At 44.3% G+C, this 17,077-nt stretch overlaps 1 protein-coding gene across 6 annotated transcripts in view; it reads right to left on the reverse strand.

Moving 5' to 3' along the window:
• The window catches only part of MDGA2 (MAM domain containing glycosylphosphatidylinositol anchor 2), a 1,540,171-nt gene that overhangs the window by 398,959 nt on the left and 1,124,135 nt on the right, over nucleotides 1-17,077 (reverse strand). The gene's annotated exons all lie outside the window — the stretch shown is intronic.

Here is a 17,077-nt window from a genome sequence, read left to right on the forward strand (position 1 = left end):
AGTAGTTGTACCTATTTAATTGTACTGATTTTCCACAGTTTTTTAACTGTTTATTTATAAATATGTTATTCATTAAATAACAGTATATATTTTTCTGAAAATTGCAAAAACAATAAAAAAAATCTAACTTTTTGTTTTATTTTTTATTTTAATATATTTATATTATTTTCTTTTAAAAAATGTTTTCCAAATTTTTTTCAGAGTCGCGCAAACAAAGCGTACACATTACGGTGGGTGCGCGGATTCAAGAAGCCAATTTAGAAAAGTCGTGAAGGATCCGCGTATGGTGTGCGATGGCTGCGTGTTTTTCAGTTACATCATATAAATTTAATATTACGTGATGTGCACGATTGGTATGCGACCAGTCCACGACTCCTGCTCCTGCGCATTCGTGACACATGCGCATGATGGTACGCGACGCTTGACTCCAGTGGTATGAAGAGCACGGTACCCATGTCTGGGAGACTTATTTGTTATGAAGTTTCCTAATTTCCTCATTTACTACAGTCTCCTCAGTAGGAAATACTTTCAGTTTTTTTACTTTGGTTCCATCAAGAAGGCATTCAGATGTGTCACACATTTGCCATACATTCTGAATGTAAGCACTCTAGTTGCTCATTAGATCACTGTAGTAAAGATCCTGCTCACCAGGGAAGTCTGCTGCTGGTATTCAAAGTGCATGTTTCAGTCTGCTTGTCAGAATCTTTTAATGAAATGGAAGAGGATTTGAGAAGCCAAAATTACCCTACTTTTTCTTTCCGCAGCACTAATCATAATTTCTATGGCAAAATGAACCCCCTCATTTTGTTCCTTTGCAAATTAAATGTTTTAAGTGTTACCACTTTATTCCAATCATGATGGCTTCAGGTGTTCCATACTTTTGTCATAATAAGACTGTTAGCGCTCTAGTTGTTCTTTAGACAACTCAAGGTCATTGGGCTATACTTGGGCTACATCTGGGTGATATTTGTGCTACATTTGGGCTCTTTTGTCTCTGGTGGCCATCTTGGGAGACTTATTTGTTATGAAGTTTCCTAATTTCCTCATTTACTACAGTCTCCTCAGTAGGAAATACTTTCAGTTTTTTTACTTTGGTTCCATCAAGAAGGCATTCAGATCTGAATGTTAGCACTCTAGTTGCTCATAAGATCACTGTAGTAAAGCTACTGCTCACCAGGGAAGTCGGCTGCTGGTATTCAAAGTGCATGTTCCAGTCTGCATGTCAGAATTGGATGCTCATGACGAGCTCAGCTCGTCATGAGCGACGGCGCTCCGTTGCTCATGACGAGCTGAGCTCGTCATGACCGCGCCCGTTCCGTGGAACGCTCGCACGTGGGCTGATTCCCCTGCTGTGCTGAACGTTCCATTGGAACGGGCGTGGTCATGACAAGCTCAGCTCGTCATGAGCACCGGAGCGCCGTGGCTCATGACGAGCTGACCTCGTCATGAGCATGGGGGCACTGTACGCGCCCCCCCCGCCCCCCAGCACAGCGGGGAAATACCACGAGCAGCGAAGGGGTTAACTGCAATGCTTTTTAATGAGGTGCTATCATGTATATTGGGCCCAAGATGGCTGCCAACACTTCTTGGATGAAGTGCTGACAGCCAATCAGATCTCACGATGAGATGTGTTGTTAGGCTCCACCCAGCTATATATATATGTTTTCCTTTAATAGCTAAAAAACTACTGAACAGATTTACACCATTAAACAAAAAGGCACGAGTCTGAACCAAGGACTACCTCTTTGTCAATTTTGGTGTAATTCCGTTCAGCAGCTCGGGCTCTAGCTGCGACTAAAGGTTCCTATGGGAAATTGCATGGGGAAAGCATGTTTTGGGACCCCCATTTTATCTCGGCCCCGCTTGACGAATCACCCCCAAACTTTCAGGATAGGAGCGGACCACAAGTTTTGGAAATTTCGCGAAGATTCATCAACCGGCACCAAAGTTATTGCAAATAGAATGTTGGGGATTTCCTATGGAAAATAGGTCCTAACTATAACTACCTACTGGCGACTGCTAGAAGGTAATATATATATATATATATTGCACAAAGCAACTCGCCACCCAAAAAATAGATATAAAATAAAAAAACACTGTCCTTTCTTTTTTTTTTAATAGACAAACAATTTTCTGCATGACATTTTGTCATACTGTTGGCTAGTAAGAGTCCAAAGCAACATAACTGACAAACGGACATTACAGACATGTAATATTGATTACACATAGCCCTCCCTTGTTCATTCAAGGGATAAACATAGTTGTGATTTCCCTTAGCGGAGAATTTTTACTTAAGTTAAAAAAGAATTGTGATTAATACTGCCTGTTCAAAGGTAGAACTCACTGTAAACAGAGGACTCAGACAATGGAAAGGTATCACACATAGATATTAAAGATGCTAATTTATGGCAAATAATTTATAGACCATATTACATACTATTTATTGCCTAAAATGTAACTGTTCTTTAAATGACCTACATGATAATCACCTTCAGGAACTATTGCTGTATTCATTCCCAATGTATTTGCTTGATCACATATTTGGAGTTATACATAGCATGAACTAAAGTATATTGGGTGGCAGAGGCTTGACAAACAGTGCTTAATTTGAGCCAGTGTTTCCAGTGCTCAGCACCGGCACTCAATTGTCAACACTGGTGCTTTTCATGAGCACCAGTTAAGGGCAAATTAATTTATGGTAGGCACAGGGGGGATAAAGGATTAGCCCAGAATCACAGGATATTAAGCCAACACCGAGACTCCAACCTGGTTCCCCAGCTCTGAAGTTGGCAGCTCTGGTCATTACGCCACATCCTCTCCCCAATTTCGCATTAAGTAGTTGTTGTTTTTAAGGCAGTGCTAACAGCAGAAATGGACTGGTGCAAGCTGCCTATTTACGAGATCCTAAGCCCTTTTTGTTTCACAAATTAACCACTGTTGACAAAAGAACAGATATTCTTGAACCTCAGAAAATACTCCAAATGCCTCTGAACATCACAAATTCAATATCATGCAATACAAGGCACATTAGTGGCAAGTCAACTTAGACAAGTTGAGCCAACTTAAATATCAACAACTACAATGATCAGTGGACTAGCAAGAGTGCATAGGCTCTAATGCAAGAAAGCAAAAGGGGCCTGCATGCTAACTTTGAGGAGTAACAGAGAGTGATGCATAGGATGAACCCATCACGCTTCTGAGCACTAGTGACACTGCACTTACTCAACTGACCATAGAAGCACCACTGATCCACAATAGGGAAAAGCACAAACTCAAACAAATACACACTATAGACATGAAATCCCAATCGCGCAGAATCATATAGTACAAATTAGAAGGCGCATCATATATTGACTCCTTAGAGTCGAAATAAATGCACAAGTCTGTAAGTAATTAATACATGTATAATGCCTCAGGTCTCAGTCATCTATGCACCTTTTCAGTTTTCCTTTCTTCCAGAGGAATGTGACGCTACCATATTTGAAGCTTTGCACTTGCACAAAGCATCAGCAGGAGCCTTAAGATGAATGAAGCAGTTTGATGTCCCCCAATTACCCATGTTTTGGTAAATCATGTATTACTTGACCTGCCTCAGCGCACTATAGCTGATTACTCATAAGTATCAGCGCAGAAACATATAACTCAAATCTCATTACAGATTTGAGTAATTCAGTCCAATTTACGTACATTCTTTTTATAACAATCACAATTTCTGAGATTCAAATTAATCATTAATTCCTCTTAATGAGTCGGTAGTCCTTTGTCGCAGCTCTCAGTGTCCAGTGCATATTTTCTATGCTGAATGACACTAAGTCTAATGTGGTTCCCCCTTTCTCTTCCTAGCAACTCAGCTTTCATTTTGAGATGCTGGTGCAATATAGTGTCATTTGAGATTAGTTTGAGAATAAAACCACATGCTTATAATAAGATGCCTCCCAGTAATATGAAACCATTATTAGCTACTGAGTGAAAAGAGATGGGGCACCCCATTTACTTACAATCTATAGAGTGAGGCATTTAATCAGTGCTTACTTTATAACAGAATGAGTGCCAGTTTCCAAAGCTCTTCTCAGAATCCCACGGTCAGAGCTATTAAATGTCAGCGCAACGAATACCAACGCTGCTTGGTCGTGAATCCACCCTGTTGTGCCCCTCAATACATGGCTCTTTAATCGACTTCCAGAAACTCTCTGCCCTTAATCTCACTCTTACAGGTTCCTGGTTTCTCCCTTTGTGACTGTTTGTCAGTCTTACTCTTCTTCTCTGTTTTTCCCTCTCTTTCTCTCGAAAAAAGTCTGATGAGGAATAATAAGTGCTGGTCCTCATAAATGGGTGCTGGTGGCCTCCGTTGGCAACCACCGGCTGAAATTAAGCACTCTACTGAAACATAGCTTCGGGACACTGAATGAAGTCAACCCGCTACTCAACCGATTCAATTTTGTGGTGTTTATATTGTGCCTTATGTTTGGCGTATGATTTTAAGGACTGCGCCATAACGTCACTTTAATGTTTCCAGTTCCAACCCAACCCTTTCCAGAACCTTCCATTCCATGTTCCTTTCGGTAAAACTTGCATAGAAATTGAGGGGCATATTACCAACCAATAGAGATAATTTTTGTCTCTAACTTGTTTAGAGACAAAAATTATCGCCGCACATCGGCGATTTTTATCACAGATAAACCTTGCTATTAGCAAGGTTTATCGCAAATGCGATAAAAAACGGCCGCAATGCATGAATATCGCTGAAAAGTCAGCGATATTCATGCATTATCGAGCAAATGCTCTTAGCCATATTATCCACCTCCCATTGGTTAACATGGCTAAGAACTGCTCAGGGCAGGTGTTAGCTTTTGGAGATATTCGCGCTTAGCGCGAATATCTCCAAAAGTTGGTAATAGGAGATAGCGATGTTAGCGACTGTTTCCAGTTGCTAACATCTTGGCACGCCCACTTTGCATGTCATTAGTGATAAATATCACTGACATGCAAAGCGGGGCCCAAGATGGTCGCTATCTCCTATTAGCTGTCGCTAACTGGTGTTAGCGACAGCTTGGTAATAGGGAGATAATTTTATCTCCGCTTTCTTGGCTTTTAAAGCCAAAAAAGCGGAGATAAACCTCCTTGATAATATGCCCCTGAGGCACTTGATTAGGTCATTAATTCCTGTACTACCAAAGTGCATAATGCGAATAACGAGTTTGATGAAGGAAATACTGTAATCCAGTTATTCACCAAACATTATAATTGGCAGAAGTGAATGAGGATTAACAAATTATTAATAGTCCCGCGATGTGCACAGTTAAAAAATATGGAGAATAATATTTTATGTGTGATGTAGCGTCAGATATGATTTATTCTGTTGCAGAGTTTACCTACCAAGCATGTCTATTACCACACAATAAATGTGCGTGCAGGCGTGAGCTAATCGGCTCCACGCAGCGTGACACCTCTCTCTATCCGCACGTGTCCATCTCTTGGTGCAGTCAGCTGGAAAGCAGTGCGCTCCAGCAACTCTGCTCTGCTGTGCACGTCGCTGATAGGCCCCTTAATGAATGGAGGGATGCAAATGGTGTCGCAGGTGGTGACGTTGCAGGGGTGTGCGCGCGCTAGGCTGACTGAGTGAACAGGAATTGGGATCTAAAAATAGCTTAATGGATTGCGGCTGATGTCCGTGACAAGCACAGGGCTGATTAATGGGGCCGTGATATACGTCGGTAGAATTAATCACTTATTTATAAGTTGCTATTGATAACAGGGAGGAAGAGTGGAGCTAACATGTCTGCTATCCGAAGACCATTCGCAATGTGAATATTAATTGGGGGAAAATGTGATTTCCAGTGCTTTCCAATACCTTACTCCAAACTGCGCTGCTTGTATTATAATTTGTTTTGTAGTTGCTTACTGAATGTTTACTTGCAAGCAGAGTGCATATAAAATGAGAATACGTAACCGTGACAACCTCGTGACAACTTGGCGCGTTAAAATATATCCTCTACGGCTACCTGTACGTGCGCCCCTGTGCAAAATACAATGTAGAGGGTGTTGAACACAATACCCAATTTCGGTATTACCAGTATTTACCTAGACAGAAAATCAGCATTGCAGCCATAGCATCAAAGATCACTACAAACATGTTTGATGAATACACCATCAATTCGAGCAATAGGGGATTACAATTATCTAATAATTCCCTTTAACCCCTTCGCTGCGGCGGCAATTGTGCCGCAGCGCTAGGGGGTGGGGCGGCCGCGCGGCGCTCCCATGCTCGTGACGGAACCGCTCCGTCACGAGCCTCGGGTGCGCTGTACTTATGAAGGAGCGGTTCCGTCACGGCCCCGCCTGCTCAATGGAACGTCCAGCGCAGGCGCGGAATCCGCGCCGCGCAGGCACGCCGAGCGGGCCCTGACGGAACCGCTCCGTCATCAGCACAGCGCATCCGTGGCTGGTGACGGAGCGGTTCCGTCACCAGCATGGGAGGGGTTCAATTAATCACATAAAAACACAAGAAACTTTAGAGGACACTTACAAATATTTCAAATCACTCAACGCAGAATCGAGCACAATTGTACAAATGTTAGATGTGCTAAGGTCTAGTACAAGATCTTTTGTTCCACCCCACAAAAAACCAACCTCTTAAAACATAACTTATTATACATAGAGGGGCTTTCAGTTAGCTTGCTTCACCCGTTGACCTGTTGTAGTGTCATTGACTCGCTCCTATGCCCCTCATTCTCATGTTAACATAAATGCAAGGCAAGGCCTCCTACATCTGAGGTGTTCACCATTCTGGCGCCGTGAGCCACCCGAACAGTACTGGGTCATGCTGCAGGAAGTAAAAACTCTCAGGATTTTGTACTGGCTTCAGTGCCAGGAATTTCTCAGGAATATGAATTGCAGGATCTGTGCACCCACCTCAATAAATCAATCAATCAACCAATCTAGTCTTTATTCGGCAAAAGCCATAAAAGAAAGCACATAAATATACAATACATGGAAAGAGACATAAGATATAACACTCATCAGAATAACAAGCATTGCAAATGCAATAGGTTTTGCATTTGTTGGAGTTAGAGTTATTTGCATTATAAATGCCAATGATTTTTACCTAGCCATTTTGCAGGGTGCAGTACCATTTGCGGCCAAAACTACATCTGTTACTGCAACATGGCTAGGTAAAAAACATTTCCATTTTTAATGCCAATAACTTGAACTCCAATGAATGTGAAACCTATTGCATTTGCAATGCTTGTTTATTTACCGATCCGAATTGAATTGGTATATAAAAAGGCATTTTGTTCTATACGATAGTAACACAAGGACTTACTTTGGTAGAAGTTACAGGAAGGGTGTAGGTGGGAAATGAAGGATAACAGGCAAGATAAGACGGCATCATTAATAACACACAAATATGAGAGCTGCCATGTTCTGGCAACAATCGCTGTGCATGCTGGGAAGTGAGTGTTGCCCTATTGGCAAAGGAAGGGAAGCAGAGATTACCAGGCTACTACTTTTACCATGAAACAGGAATACTTCCTTGGAGCATGCTGGAAATAGAGGTTCCACTGTGCAATTACACCGACACAAAAATAGGACTACACATGACTAAAACATGGTGCCATCTTCCAGAGTATTGGAACAGCAACAGAGCTAATGAGATAAACCTGGTGACCAGTTGTGGAAGGGGTGGAAAAGAAGTAATTTAATCACATACTAATTCCCACAGTCATTAAATTTGCGTGCAACTTTGAAATGGCTACAGTAGAAAATGTGGCTCCACCTACATATGCAGTCTATTCAATGAGTGCAGGACTACGATACCCATAACCCAGCACAGTTTGTTTTCATGCAAAAATAATCCCGGCTGGAAAGTAGGAGCAACAACAGTCGAAAAGAAGTGGCACATCTAGGAGGTAGGGCGATATGGTCTTTGGCAGTAAGCAGAAGGGGTGACCGTTGACCCCAACGTAGCTCAGTGGTGCTCAAGCGTGCAGCAGTGTTGGTGTTTCAAGTGTCAGGTGTTGAGACCCTCCACCTCTTCCTGCCCATCAGCCACTCTTGCCAGAAACCGGTCCTCAGAAGCTTGTTTCCGGTCCAGGGAAGGAATGGCTTGGCAGTTCAGGCTGGACTGTTCCCATGAGGAACAGGGTCAGACTGATTTGCATATGGCCTTGTCTGAACTGGGGTGGCAGAGTGGGCTAAAGAACGGTGATGGATTAAACCCAGATCAGTTGACTGGGGGCGAGTGCTTGTATTGTCAATGCTCCGTCCATCACCACCTTTGGTTTTGCTTTGTTTGCCATAAGTTGGCAGGGTATGCTCAGACGTGAGTCCCTTGCTCACTTTGCCACTGGATTCAAGCAAGCCGGGCTGAAGACGGCTGTAATGCCAGAAACAGGTCCTCGGAAGCTTGTTTCCAGTCCAGGGAAGGCATGGCTTGGCAGTTCGGGCTAGACTGTTCCCATGAGGCACAGGGTCAGACTGATTTGCATGTGGCCATGTCGGAACTGGGGTGGCAGAGTGGGCTAAAGAACGGTGATGGATTAAACCCAGATCAGTTGACTGGGGGTGAGTGCTTGTATTGTCAATGCTCCGTCCATCACCACCTTTGTTTTTTCTTTGTTCGCCATAAGTTGGCAGGGTATGCTCAGACGTGAGTCCCTTGCTCACTTTGCCACTGGATTCAAGCAAGCCAGGCTGAAGACGGCTGCAATGCCAGAAACCGGTCCTCGGAAGCTGTTTCCGGTCCAGGGAAGGCATGGCTTGGCAGTTCGGGCTGGACTGTTCCCATGAGGCACAGGGTCAGACTGATTTGCATATGGCCATGTCTGAACTGGGGTGGCAGAGTGGGCTAAAGAACGGTGATGGATTAAACCCAGATCAGTTGACTGGGGGTGAGTGCTTGTATTGTCAACGCTCCGTCCATCACCACCTTTGGTTTTGCTTTGTTCGCCATAAGTTGGCAGGGTATGCTCAGACGTGAGTCCCTTGCTCACTTTGCCACTGGATTCAAGCAAGCCGGGCTGAAGACGGCTGTAATGCCAGAAACCAGTCCTCGGAAGCTTGTTTCCGGTCCAGGGAAGGCATGGCTTGGCAGTTCGGGCTGGACTTTTCCCATGAGACACAGGGTCAGACTGATTTGCATATGGCCATGTCGGAACTGGGGTGGCAGAGTGGGCTAAAGAACGGTGATGGATTAAAACCAGATCAGTTGACTGGGGGTGAGTGCTTGTATTGTCAATGCTCCGTCCATCACCACCTTTGTTTTTTCTTTGTTCGCCATAAGTTGGCAGGGTATGCTCAGACGTGAGTCCCTTGCTCACTTTGCCACTGGATTCAAGCAAGCCAGGCTGAAGACGGCTGCAATGCCAGAAACCGGTCCTCGGAAGCTTGTTTCCGGTCCAGGGAAGGCATGGCTTGGCAGTTTGGGCTGGACTGTTCCCATGAGGCACAGGGTCAGACTGATTTGCATATGGCCATGTCTGAACTGGGGTGGCAGAGTGGGCTAAAGAACGGTGATGGATTAAACCCAGATCAGTTGACTGGGGGTGAGTGCTTGTATTGTCAACGCTCCGTCCATCACCACCTTTGGTTTTGCTTTGTTCGCCATAAGTTGGCAGGGTATGCTCAGACGTGAGTCCCTTGCTCACTTTGCCACTGGATTCAAGCAAGCCGGGCTGAAGACCGCTGTAATGCCAGAAACCAGTCCTCGGAAGCTTGTTTCCGGTCCAGGGAAGGCATGGCTTGGCAGTTCGGGCTGGACTTTTCCCATGAGACACAGGGTCAGACTGATTTGCATATGGCCATGTCTGAACTGGGGTGGCAGAGTGGGCTAAAGAACGGTGATGGATTAAACCCAGATCAGTTGACTGGGGGTGAGTGCTTGTATTGTCAACGCTCCCTCCATCACCACCTTTGGTTTTGCTTTGTTCGCCATAATTTGGCAGGGTATGCTCAGACGTGAGTCTCTTGCTCACTTTGCCACTGAATTCAAGCAAGCCGGGCTGAAGACGGCTGTAATGCCAGAAACCAGTCCTTGGAAGCTTGTTTCCGGTCCAGGGAAGGCATGGCTTGGTAGTTTGGGCTGGACTGTTCCCATGAGGCACAGGGTCAGACTGATTTGAGTATGGGCATGTCTGAACTGGGGCGGCAGAGTGGGCTAAAGAACGGTGATGGATTAAACCCAGATCAATTGACTGGGGGTGAGTGCTTGTATTGTCAATGCTCTGTCCATCACCACCTTTGGTTTTGCTTTGTTCGCCATAAGTTGGCAGGGTATGCTCAGACGTTAGTCCCTTGCTCACTTTGCCACTGGATTCAAGCAAGCTGGGCTGAAGACGGCTGGAATGCCAGAAACCGGTCCTCGGAAGCTTGTTTCCGGTCCAGGGAAGGCATGGCTTGGCAGTTCGGGCTGGACTGTTCCCATGAGGCACAGGGTCAGACTGATTTGCATATAGCCATGTCTGAACTGGGGTGGCAGAGTGGGCTAAAGAACGGTGATGTATCAAACACAGATCTTTTGACTGGGTGTGAGTGTTTGATTGGTTCGGATGCTCCGTCCATCACCACCCCCTTTTGTACCGCTTTTGGCCGCCATAAGTGTGGCAGGGTATGCTCAGACGTTAGTCCCTTGCTCACTTTGCCACTGGATTCAAGCAAGCCGGGCTGAAGACGGCTGGAATGCCAGAAACCGGTCCTCAGAAGCTTGTTTCCGGTCCAGGGAAGGCATGGCTTGGCAGTTCGGGCTGGACTGTTCCCATGAGGCAAAGGGTCAGACTGATTTGCATATAGCCATGTCTGAACTGGGGTGGCAGAGTGGGCTATAGAACGGTGATGGATCAAACCCAGATCTTTTGACTGGGTGTGAGTGTTTGATCGGTTCGGATGCTCCGTCCATCACCACCCCCTTTTGTACCGCTTTTGGCCGCCATAAGTGTGGCAGGGTATGCTCAGACGTGAGTCCCTTGCTCACTTTGCCACTGGATTCAAGCAAGCAAGGCTGAATACGGCTGGAATGCCAGAAACCGGTCCTCGGAAGCTTGTTTCCGGTCCAGGGAAGGCATGGCTTGGCAGTTCGGGCTGGACTGTTCCCATGAGGCACAGGGTCAGACTGATTTGCATATAGCCATGTCTGAACTGGGGTGGCAGAGTGGGCTAAAGAACGGTGATGGATCAAACCCAGATCTTTTGACTGGGTGTGAGTGTTTGATTGGTTCGGATGCTCCGTCCACCACCACCCCCTTTTGTACCGCTACTGAGGTGCAACCAATGCCCAGACAGAGTTACCAAGTTTCCAAATGACGAAATAAAGAAGTAATACTATTATAAAATGCGACACATTATGCTGCATACGTTGACTTTTCTTACCGCATAATTTACTCAACCCTGCAGTGTAATTTGCCCCTCTCCTGTCGTACAATTCTAGTGGCCCTGATCATGGGAGGTAGGGTTTCTGCAAATCCATCTGTTTGGAATAGGGCATTAAGCACAATACAAAACATTGCCTTGACCACACCAAACTGTAAAGTGACCCAGAGAGCAGTATATATGGCCCGATCGTTCATGGGTGTGTTCAATACAGTAAGGGCCCGATTCACAGAACTAACTTAAGACAAAATCCTAAACTTACTACTTTTGGTATTCACAGAAGTTAGGATTTTGTCTTAAGTTTGTCTTAAGACAGACTTAAGACAGATTTAAGTTAGGATTTTGTCTGAAGTCTGTCTTAAGACAAACTTAAGACAAAATCCTAACTTCTGTGAATACGAAAAGTAGTACGTTTAAGATTTTGTCTTAAGTTAGTTCTGTGAATCGGGCCCTAAGTGTTTAACCTTCCCCTGGTGCTCAAATATTTCCGAATCCCGAAGGAAATGTTGAGGAAGCACATAATAGTAAACCAAACTATTTTATAGTTTTACAATAGGCAGCTGAGAGTGGAAGTCTTCGCACTCTGAGAGTAAACAGGCATCTATCCATCATTGGTTGCAAAGGCTATAAAATCTCGGATGTCAAGTGGAGCGAGAATTCCTGTCGAGATACAGCTACATAGAATACTCTCTTGTCTATTTCACTTTAAAGGCTCCCACTATGAGGTTTAGAGTTAGCAATTTGTTAACATTTTCACCACCTTTTCTTAACTGATATCTTCCAAATAGGATTAAATACACAATGTTCTTGCTATATTATAACATATTTTCAATTGCAATGATTTTTGATAAAGGTCTGTCGTCCCTCTCTAAGAAGCCTGGCCCCTGAAGAAGTGACACAATATTCTTATAAACAAATGTGTGATTTGCTGCTATGGAGAACTAATGCTCTTGAGCAAAATGCCCGACCCTGTGGGACTGGATTATCCCAACGGTTTCTCCTGCGTGCAGCACTTATGGTGCTTCAGCAAATATTTTCAGAATCGTTTGCTGTAAAACTGTGTTTTGTTCCCCCATCCCCATGTTCAAACACGCCTGGAGGGAAGTATATCTTGCAGTCGAGGCGCACAATATTAAGCATAATAATACCCCAATGAGAGCTCCAAATGCGAACACAGCAGTCCCGATAAGAGCCTCTGAATGAAACATGCTATTTCAGATGCAACTCCCCTGGTACTATGTGTGGTGTTTAGTAGTAGCACTGCTGCCCTTTGTAGCTGGTTACATCTCTCCATCTCCACCTCAAGAGTTCTCTTTTTCTTCCAGCAGTCTTGTCTTATTAGTAACACATCTGTGCTCATTCGTGAGGCGCACACAAAGATTTTGAAGCTTGCCAGAGTGCACTTGTGTTGTGCCTGTCCTGTGAGTGTGGCGGAAGAGGCATACAGTTCTGCAGGCTGTGCTGTAATTTTCTTGTATGTGTGAATGTCACTTAAATGGCAACTGCACAGGTTTGACTTGATTCATGTGAAAAAAATCTTGCATGGCCGCTGTTTGCGGTATTTTTGTTCTGTTTGTATGTGTTTTTTTATGAGTGAGGGACAGAAACAGAGAGAGTAAGAGATCCCCATGTGGTATCTTTTCTCTGGCCCTGATTACTCGCAGTGCTACCCCATATAGAGTAGTGACTCTGAGTGGGCTACCACTTGTTTTTACCTGTTCATCTCTGCACCTTGGCAAACTGCTGCACAGGTTGTGTCTGCAGGTAGGGGCGCATCCCGGCCCCCGCTTTACCCCTGCAGCACCAAGGGAAGAGAAGACAACACTGTCCTAGACTGCCTACACACTGCATTGATCCTCCTACCCCACGTGCCCAGATACCTATGGCATCCCCTCCACCACTTTCTGCCTTCCCTAAGCAGGCAGAAAATGCTGTGGTTATCTTCCTGGATTCAGGAAAAGCACATAGGAAGGTGCTCGATACCTCCATTCCAAGAGGAGAACTTGTAATCACCACTTTTTAATGCGAGGATAATGGTTACAATTGGGGATTCTGACCCTTCTGTCCATGCCCCAAAAACGGTAACTTTGCAATTTAAAGAAAGTAGATAAAACATTTTCACTATAGAAAAGTCACAACAATTGGCATTGTCAATTTTTTCCACGTTTCCCATACAGCATCTACAACTGCTCTCTTCCACAACCTCTCCTAAGGTATTTAATTTCGCAGTTACACCTTTGCTGCACAGTGTAGGGCTGTGAGAAACAGTGTAATTCCATATGGAATAGGATTGCTAATTTCACTTAGAGACTAGGGGCCATATGTATCAAAGCAAAATGGGTTCGCAAATGCCGAAATTCACAGAATTCCGGCGTTTGCGAACCCATTTTCGCTAAATGGTATGATGAAACATTTTTGGTGCAAAATAAGGAATTGCTAAATTTGCCATTCCTTATTTTGCGATTGCATTTAAGGAATTGCAAATTTAGCGATTCCTTAAATGCAAATGTATCAAGGAAAAAAACATTCCAAAATGCCATTAAGGAATTGCAAATTACCACCAACTTCTAGTTGGTGGTAAGTTGCGAATTCTTTTAAAAAAGCATTTTTTTAAACATCAAAAGGTGCCATGTGACGCTCATACATGCCCTTAGGGCATGTATGTGCGCCATATGCGCACACATGTCATTTTCAGGGGTGCAGCAGGGTGTTCTTGAGACACCCCTGCACCCTTGAAAATATTCACAATTTGCGATTCGCAAATTGCGAATCGCAAATTTCCCCTTCATTCCTATGGGCCTCCTGACCCATAGAAATGAATGGAAAATTATTCCTTAATTGCGATTAGCAATTTGCTAATCGCAATTAAGGAATTTTAAGGAATCGCTAAAAAGAAGCGATTTCCTACATTCATACCATTTTGCGATTTCTAAATAGCGATTCCTTAAAAATTACTATTTAGGAATCGCAAAACGGAATGTTGATACATATGGCCCTAGATCCCTGATTTAAGCCTATATTATGAGTGGGACATTATTTTCAGATTACAGCAATTATGCCAACTTGAGCAGGGATCTGAAACATACACTTTTGCAGTAAATGATGTATATCCTATTATTTTCCTAGGGTAAATTTTGACAGATATACTGTGGCAACATTTATTATTCGGAAAAGCCTGGTTAATACCGATACATGCAGAATCTGGCATAGAGAGCACCAAACTGCATATAATTGCCCATTAGCCATAGTAACAGTACTAATAGATGCAGTTTATTGTATTGCTACTGGTAAAATATGAGCAGCAGAATATTGGATTTTACCATGTGCAATAAATATGGACCAACAATTCGTGACACTTGGGATTGAGGGATTAGATTGTATTTGTATGGTAGTCGAACAGTTTAAGATTATGGATTGTGCCAGTAGTAGCATGACACATGGGGTTCCATCAAGATTCCAGTCAGCGAAAAATCAGAGAAAAAATGCAGAGGAAACATGTACGATACATAAGTGGTAACTATGCAACTGTTATTTTCTGTCCACTAGAAATACACAATTCTGCATCTGTGGCATTGTTCACACATTTATGGATTTCCCACACTTGTCACAGAATCTGCTGCATAATAGGCAGACTTGAACAAAAAATAGTTTCAAGCTCAAACAGATCAAAAGTATTGGAAAACTGTACCACACAAGTTCTTATGCAGTGGCAGACTTTAGGAACTTGGGTTACTGGTTGAGGGGTGTGAAACCCAACTCTAGCAAATGCCACAATTCATGTCAAGGTGAAGCACAGGCAAACCCCCAAACGAACCTGTGCTTAACCCTCTGGTAGCACAAACACAGTCAGGCTTAACTCAGAGGAAATGTGTACAGTAGGCATGCAGTACCCAAACACTTACAAAGTGAAACACAACACAAGAAAAATACTACACCAATTTAGAAAAAAGAGTAAAATTGATTACATTATTTGACATCAAAAAGACAAAACTCCATTTAGTAGAATTGGAGATATGCATTTTTAAAGATTCCAGTAAAAATAGTGCTTAGAAGCACAAAGCTCCCACGGTTGTTATCTGGTCATGCTGGACCGGGATAAAGAACCACACGTTCAGGGTTAAACCGTATTGTAGCTCAGGCTGAATACATGGATCAGGTTTGTACTGCTGAGAAATTCATTTAAAATCCTGGCTGCAGCGGTCCTGAGGAGCGATGCTAGGTCCTCATCGAGGATGCGTCATGCAGCAGCGATTCTAATGGGCAGTGATGCATACTTGTGTCGAATATGCATAGTACTGTGTTAGTTCCAAGGAGGAGCTGCAAGGTCAGTGGTGAGGATGTAACATGCAGTAGTAGTTTTGATAAGCTGTGTGGGCTGTGACGTGGGCTTGTGTCATGGCTGCATCATGCTGTGTCATTTCTGATAAGGCACAGCAAAGAGCTGCACTGAGTATGTATTGTGCTGCATCAGTTCTGGTAGAGACCACAGCTGGGCTGGCAAAGGACCGCTAGCCCCACTTCCAAGGGTCCTTGACTGGAGGCACCACCAGGGGGGTTAGGACACAGAACAGGTAGTGTCCAGGTTCAGGAGTCAAGATGGTTGGAGCCTTTTTTGTCTCTGAGGTTCTGATAATAGGCCCATCAACTAGCCCTTAAAGTCACTCTGGAGGTTCTGGGCTCAAGATGCAGGTTGAGTTCTCACTCAGGCAGGAGGGCAAGAGGGCAGCAGGATAGCAGCATACCAGGGCAGCAGGGCAGTCCTTCTTACAGTAGACCAGTCCTTTTTGTGAGTCTTCCACAGGTCCAGAAGTGTACTGAAGCTTTGGGTCTGAGGGTCCACTATTTATGGTAACAACAATAACAATGGGTGGAGGGTCCAAGGGACTGAATTAAGAGACCTGCAAGGAAATAATCCCTTTCTTTTTCAAATAGACAACACAAAAAATCCTTGGGTCTGAAATAACAGTGTGTCCTAGAAATAACAGATCATGTAAAAGTATCTACACTCCCAATGGGGGAGAGATCCCTTTAGGACGAATACCCTCACTCACCATAGGTGACATGCTTCATCCTTTCGGTATCTCCTCCCAGTGGAAATTCCTAGTTCCACTGAGGGCTACAACCACCTCACTGTGAGGGAGGAGCTCTGGGATGTTTTGATGTTTAGAAGCTACTACACTTTCTGGGATCCTAAAGTCCCTTGGTGAATGAGGTCAGGTGCAAAAAACTGCAGCGCAGAAAAATAGGAAAATGATGAAGCATGTCACCTATGGTGAGTGAGGGTATTCATCCTAAAAGGAACTCTCCCCCATTGGGAGAGTAGATACTTTGACATGATCTGTTATTTCTAGCACACACCGGTTTTTCAGGTCCACTACTTATACCTGGTGCCCTCTTTGAAAAGAGAGAAGCTTCTAGAGTCCTTACCCTACAGAGGTGTGTGGAATTTCCTTCTTTCCTGCACTGGTCCCAGCTTCTCTGGGCACAAAAGTCCTGTGTAAAACCCTTTGTGAGTGTGCAATGTGTGTGATGTGTAACCCTATGTGTAGTTCGCGAAGTAGCGCTATGCGTAGCTATGCAAAGTGCACATCGCGCTACGCGAAGCGCTACGCGAACTGCATAGTGCACTGTTCACGATGATTGCACAGTGCCGGATGCTTGTCCGCACTGTGCAGTCATTGAAAACGGCATCTTGCACAGTGCGAGCTGTCGT

This window comes from Lissotriton helveticus, chromosome 9, assembly GCF_964261635.1.
Source record: "Lissotriton helveticus chromosome 9, aLisHel1.1, whole genome shotgun sequence".
Classification (NCBI taxonomy): Eukaryota; Metazoa; Chordata; class Amphibia; order Caudata; family Salamandridae; genus Lissotriton; species Lissotriton helveticus.